The sequence below is a fragment of the Sinohyriopsis cumingii genome, chromosome 18, assembly GCF_028554795.1.
Source record: "Sinohyriopsis cumingii isolate HCF-2022 chromosome 18, ASM2855479v2, whole genome shotgun sequence".
In the NCBI taxonomy this organism is placed as follows: Eukaryota; Metazoa; Mollusca; class Bivalvia; order Unionida; family Unionidae; genus Sinohyriopsis; species Sinohyriopsis cumingii.
In genome coordinates, this window is record NC_142978.1 from 83,056,968 (window position 1) to 83,064,219 (window position 7,252).

Consider the following 7,252-nt stretch of genomic DNA (forward strand, 5'->3'; position numbering starts at 1 on the left):
TTCCATGTCATACATTTATAATGGTCCCCAATTCCTTAATACACACCACACTTCTAAACTTGTGAAGTTCACTGTCGATAAATGTAATTTTGAAGAACCTAAAAACGCCACCTTGAGTTTTCCATCGTATCAAAGCGTGTGATTCCAAATCTTCTGGTTGGTCAGGATTTTATATCCACGCCCAACAAGGAAGTGAGCTGTGTATATATCGAGTCAGCGTAGGAAAATTATTCATACACTGAGAGTAAAAAAGTCTAGAAGAGATTAACTGCCAATTTTGTACTAATCCGAAAGGCAAGTTGCTAAGGTGAGTTAAAAGAAATTATTTTTGAAACCGTTGCATCTTTTTATTGAATGGGGAGTTTATGTGTGGGTATTTTCATGTGTATCACATAGCATGTACTTTATTACGTGATGCTTCATTTAATCTTTTTTTCACATCATTTTTATTTTTTTCTTCTCAATGTTTGCTGAACATGCACTGGTAGGTTAGTTGGCACAATGAAAGTGAGTTTGTTTTTAATCTGCTGTCATGTTGGAATTTCAAAAGATCTAATAATAGATGTTTACATAAATTGTTGCATGTGTATAATTTAGAAATATAGTCAAGAAATCCGTTGGTTGTGTACATATGTTTATGTAATAACTTGGTAATGTTAACCAGCGAGTTGTCACGTACCAGTGTCTTGACGATTTTCGTCTTTCAGGTGTGGGGGATTAATATATAAATAAACTGATGCTGCATTAGAAAAGCAAAATCATCATTATATTTGAACATAAGTGGAACAATGGGTCTAAGCTAATAATGTCTAATGCAAATTAACATAAGCTTGATGTAATTGTGTAAACATTGCAAAGTATTTACTAGCCCCTTTAGTGCCCTCTTGCTAATTTGGTATGTCTCTTCATATATGCCTTTTCTCCAGTCTGCCCATATGTTTGTGTGCACATGTAACAGAAACAGTTATTCATACATTATTAATCTTGTTATCAATCTTATTCTTCTTCTTCATTTTATAACTATTATTATTATTAATATTAGTAGTAGTAGTAGTACAAGTAGTAGTAGTAGTAGTAGTATTTGCAAATCTGGTAATACAACACTCCATGCGAGATCATGCTGGACTGAAGAAAAAAAACGTAGGCGGATACATCACCTGCAGTGCAACAACTTCATTGTAAATCGCAGTGCCCTGCAAAACAAGGTAAATCTCTTGGATACAATGGTTGTAAATCATTCTACATCAAATCATCGGTAGTAAGCAAGGCTAAAATTAAGCTCACTTTTTGCTTCAAATGATAACCTTTAGACATGTGTACTAATAGTTGTGGAGAATTGAGAATACCTATGCTGACGAGCCCACTTTTGTACATAAGATATATTTAATTACATTAACTTGTCCTATCCCTCTATAGATTTTTTTAAAATGATTCCTGTAACACTAAAAATGGTAATGGTTTAAGAGGAGGTAGAAGTAAAATAAGTCAAGGTAACTGTGGCAAATCCAAAATAGCGTCGTGTTGAACGCTTTTTGGTGAGCATAAATAACACAAACAAAGCTGGAATACATGAAAAAGTACTATAATTGCCTTTTTAACAATAGTTTGAGGTAAGACTGTATGATATGAACAGTTAAACAAATTATTCCATTACAGAAGACTTACCATTAATTCTGCAACATCAGAAGCAAGTTCTGAACGTTTCTTCCATGCAGATAGTATCCAGACTTGCGACAAAATACATGGAAGTGTCTTTCCCACTAATGCTTCGTTTAAGAGGGTGCAAGTGATATTCTTGTGCTAACATGTACTAGGGCCATTTTCAAATGCCCCATATAAAATTCCTCTTGCATTATGGGACTTTGATATTTCTTTCAGTTTTGTTGATAGAATGAGCTGTCTCCAAACATAATTGCTTATCTATGTCACCACAACCACCTCCGCGTTTTGTGCAGTACAAGGCAAACCTCGAACTAACGTTAAAGGAATAAGAAATTGATTTAACGCAATGTTCAGATCAAAACTGGCTCATAAAACGTTAAGTGGTTCTCAATATTTACTATAACTGTTAACAAAGCTGACAGTCCATCAAGATTTTATGTGAGTGCGTTAAAATGTGTGCATTCGAGAGATTTATCATGTGTTTGTAGTGCATAATTTATTTTTCAGTTTATATACATCGCAATTGTTTTACATTTGTTGTATTCTTTGGTCATTCTTCTCAACAATGCCAAGCTGCCGTAGGTTATGTCCAGAAGTGATGGTGAAAAGAAAATGTAGTATGGTGAAACATATCTTATCACAATGGTCAACCGTGCTTAATTGAGCAGAGAACAAGTCCCGAGGAGACTTTAATATATCGATGGTAAAAGTAATACAATTCGGATAGTCCAGATAAGTTAAATAATAATGATAATAATATAAAATATTGCAAATTATCGTATGTTCCATTATATAGGAAGCAGCTCTAACTAAAGGTAGCTATATGTGTTTCTCTTTTACATCTTCTTCTATATTTCTCGGGTAGATGGTTCATATCACGATTCTGCTCTCCGTGATTATCTGCGTCATGCTTGTGCCCTTGGCTCTTGGTGGGTCAATAGGCAAAAGCGAGAATGAAGACCAAAACTATTTGGATGCCCTAGAAGTTAGAAGTTTGGCCCAGCTTTTTGAGGCGAACAGACAGGCAAAGTCTCCTTCAGAATCAAACTTGGACGAAAGCAATTCCGCCAACGGAGGTAACTAGTATTAGTCACTTTTGTTCTATTTTAACCATTTGTTATTTTCATGAGTCTTTAAAATTGTGATTCTTAATTGGTATTTCAATGATGATGATGATGCATTTCTTATAACCTCTACTCACAGTGCTGTTTCGTAACATTTTAGATTTAGTATTTTAAATGAACATTTTTATCAGCAACCGTTGAAGTGAGCGACAATTAGGGACATTTGTATGCAGTACCTGGTTAAGTCATCACTTGATTGAAAGGTCCACAGACATGTTCTTGATTGTTTACTTTTTTCACGGTGATTGGTATTGGTGATTGTATAGAAATGGAGCCCGTAGATGTGCTTCTTTTATCCTACATATGATAAGCAGTACAGGTCGCTATTCATCACACATTATGTTCAGTAGCTTACATTTGCATGACATGAACGAAATAGCTGAATAAAAGCAACTATGGAACTTATTCCCAAAGGAATATCTTGGAAAAGATTGACTTACACAACGTATGCTACAGTCTACAGAGCGAGATCAGGATGGCAGATCGCATTTATAATAGACGATATGAGCGGTAAGAATTTACTTTAGTTATCCTTGTCTCCGGACGTACTTAGGTAATCCTTGCAGCTGAGAGTAAGTCTCAATAATGGCTGGTGTTGTTTGCCTCACTCCACGGATATTTTTCCTTCTAAACCATATTATATGTCATAATGGAATTATTCTAAATATAATTGATCTTTGTTATGGCGGTTCCTAGATATTCACAAATAAAAACATTCAGAGTTTCGTACGATACAATTCCAAATTAAAATTATGGTTTCCCATGCAAATTTCAAAACATTCTGTCATAAGGTGATGTTGAACTTACCATCGTTAATTGTTAGTTTCTTTAATAAATCATCCTATCATGTTTCATAATCGGCGAATATCGCTAGGCGAGGCAAAGGAAAATTCTCTTTAGCTCTTGACCCGAACACGATGTTCTTACCATTCTTCTCGTATTAATGCCAAGATCCTTATCCGGTAAAAGTAAAGAATCTCTTACTGCAGTAAAGAACCATCAATCATCTGATGCAGAAGTATTAAAGAACAAATATTGAGGAAAGTACCGAATATTGACCTTAAATACGTTTGTTCCGAAATCAAATCTTGTTCTTAGGATCATCACCGGAAACTAAGCCCTTAAAACATCAGTGAACATGCCCTTCGAGATATAACGAGAATCTCAAACATGCCGCCCATAGACAACTCGTGTACCTTGTCATTTACCTATTCTCTTTCAATAAGACTCTCACGTGACTCTACCAGCCCTATGCGTGGATTACATACCGGCCGAGACTAGCCAAGGTCGGCTACCTCCAATTGTCGTTTAACCGTCATTATTAAATAATAACTTCATTTATTTTCAGTGACACCTCTGAAAGAAAATCCAAAAAAGGGAAAGTTGATCGATCTTGGTGTATGGAAATAGTGTTGAAAAAGGTTTACACCGATGCTTCGACTCTCACAAGATGAACAATGCAGTTCAATTGTCGCCTCACAATTATTGACCAACATATTATATCTGAATACAACTGCAAGTAACATTTTTTCCTTGCATTTGTACTTTTAATTAAAAATCTCTTTTCCCCTATCTAGACATAAATTTTCTATCTATCTATCTATCTATCTATCTATCTATCTATCTATCTATCTATCTATCTATCTATTGAGGCCAACAAACATTCAGCGTTTCCGTCAGAATTAAAATCAGAGGAAAACGATTCGGCCAACGGAGATAAATATAGATATCCAAAAATAAAATTAGGTGAATAGATTGTCAAATCCTCGACGTCTCCTAAGACCAAAATGACTAGATGGTTATCTTTATAAATAAAATTTAAAATGCGATATATTTCTTTAGGAACATCAATAATAATAAAATAAAAATAATAATAAGAAGAAAAAGAATAATAATAATAATTATCATTATTATTATTATTAGTATTATAACTACGTTATTATTATTATTATTATTATTATTATTGAATATATTTGGAATATATCTGGTTTAAGTGCGAAACTTTGTAGAGAAGAGAGGTCAGAATTTATTAATTATGTTGAAAAATTTGATATACTAGGCTTTGTTGAAACGTGGGCAGAAACTATCAATCAGTTTAATATTAACGATTACAAAAATTTGATAGCGTAAGAATTAAATCACAATCAACTAAAAGAAATTCAGGGGGATCTCGGTGTTTGTTCGTAAACCCATCTTCAAGCATTTTTATATATCTAGAGAAAAAAACTGCATAAAAATATTATTTGGTTAGTTGTTTCGTCTAAGGCTAGCATACTGAAATTGAACATAATTTTTGGTTTTGTCTATTTCTCAACTGAATACCCCTCTATTCATGCAGAAGAAAATGCATACTCAGTTGAAGAAAATGAGTTAGCTCACCTAAAAATGAAATATGCTGACTATAAAATAATAATTACAGGTGAGTTTAATGCCTATACCGGAACGGAGTCAATTTGATCAAATATGATAGTATTATTGACCAACCTCAAGACTTTAATTACATAGAAGACGAAGTAATGTACGATTTGGCTAATCAAGACATAAGGGAGGTAACTCACTATGGAGAAAAACTTCTGCAACTATGCCAAATGACTTGCTTGAGAAACGCTAATGGTAGATGTGGATCAGATAAAGGGATAAGGAAATTTACATGTATGCATTGTAATGCGGCCTCAAAAATAGATTATGTCTTAGCCGACGTATGTGTTCTAAAAATATATCATCTTTTGACATGGATAATAGATTGCAATCAATCCACATGCCCATTGCATTTTCACTTGTCTGCATGGGTAAACTAGAACGAAAGGCTATAAGTCTCTCTGGGGATAACGAAATAAATAAATATATAACAAAGAAGGTCTATCTTTTATCCAAAATTGCAAAGATCTATCACCTCAAAACATGGACAAGATTTTAAATGATGCAAACAATAACAAACTTAACGAAGGCGTCGAATCAATTATTGATATTTACCATGATGCAGCAAGCATGATGAAAACACTCAATAGAAAGCAAATTCTAGCTGTGAATTCTCCAAGAAGAATTGCTAAATATCAGCCTTAGTTTGATACAGATTGCACAAATGCGAAAAGCAAAGCCTTAAGATATCTAAAACAGTTTAGATTACAAGGTCAAGTGAATCAGATGAATATCATCACATTTTATAGAAATATGTATAAATCACTTACAAGAAGCAAACAAAAGCAATATGAATTAAAACAAACACATAGTCATTAATCTGCATTTTACTCTGGAGATACACCACATTTCTGCCGCCTTTTAAAGAACCCAGGTGTTTGCAAAACGGTATCATGTATGCATCACGGTATTAATATTTTTCGGAATTATTTAAATTGTTGTTTTACCGCCTTTACTCTTTTCATTATTTTTTAACGATTTGAAACCCGTTTTAGTTGAAGGAAACAGGACATTGTCTGTAGGAACCTTAGAACTATTTTCACTGTTGTATGCAGACGATTTAATTGTCTTTGCTGTCACTGCTCACCAGTTGTAAAATATGCTCAATAGGTTGCATACATATTGTCTAAAGTGGAAATGAATGGTTAATATGGAAAGAAAAAGCAAAAGTGGTTGTATTTGGCAGAAGTGGCTATCTTAGAAGTTACATTAATTTATAATATGGCCAACAAATCTTGGCATGTGTGCCAGAAAAATCTATCGTTGCAGGCGCTGAAGGCAAAATTTCGCAGATTACCCGTAATTGGAATGCATCATCTTTTTGACGCAAAGAGAACTCCCATTCTTAATTATTGAGCAGAGATTTGGGGGTTTTATGATGCCATTGATATTGAAAAAACTAATTTGTCATTTTGTAAATATATCCTTGCTACATCTAAGTCTACTCCAAATGCATTCGTGTATATCGCATTAGGAGGATATAGTATGCAGTGCATAAGATAAAACATATTTTGATATATTGGCTAAGAATTCTAAAAATGTCAGAGAACAGATCAGCTAAACAATGCTACAATTTACAGTAAAGATGGGGGAAGGAAATTGTGATTTCTGGGCTAATTATCTTCAAATGCTTATATTTACATCTGGATTTGGCAATGTTTGGTGTACTCAGGGCGTAAATGATAAAATCATATTACTTAGATTGTGCAGCCAGAGATGCGAAGATATTTTTATGCAAAAGCTGCAGGATGAGATTAAGTTGATGGAGAAACTGTGATTCTATAGGTCACCGGGACTAGATTTTACTTGTCAAAATGTTTAGATATGTTGAGAGATAACGATCTTTGTTATATAATGACTATGCTTAGAGTGGGGAACTTGCCAATCAGAGGTAATACGGGAAGATATGAAAGTATCTGACATAAGGGAAGATTGTGTCAAATTTGTAACGTATGGAGAAATACGAAGAAAATACATACCCACTCTTGTATACAAACATCCAACTTTAGAAAAATGTAGGTCCTTTATACACAGTGATACTAGTAAAA

At 33.9% G+C, this 7,252-nt stretch overlaps 1 long non-coding RNA gene across 1 annotated transcript; it reads left to right on the top strand.

The window, feature by feature from the left end:
* The first annotated feature begins 206 nt into the window (after nucleotides 1-206).
* On the top strand, nucleotides 207-4,315 carry LOC149777177 (uncharacterized). The gene is made up of 3 exons (XR_016416293.1): nucleotides 207-307; nucleotides 2,528-2,738; nucleotides 4,135-4,315. It is a non-coding gene; the product is annotated as an uncharacterized LOC149777177 (long non-coding RNA).
* The last annotated feature ends 2,937 nt before the right edge of the window (nucleotides 4,316-7,252 follow it).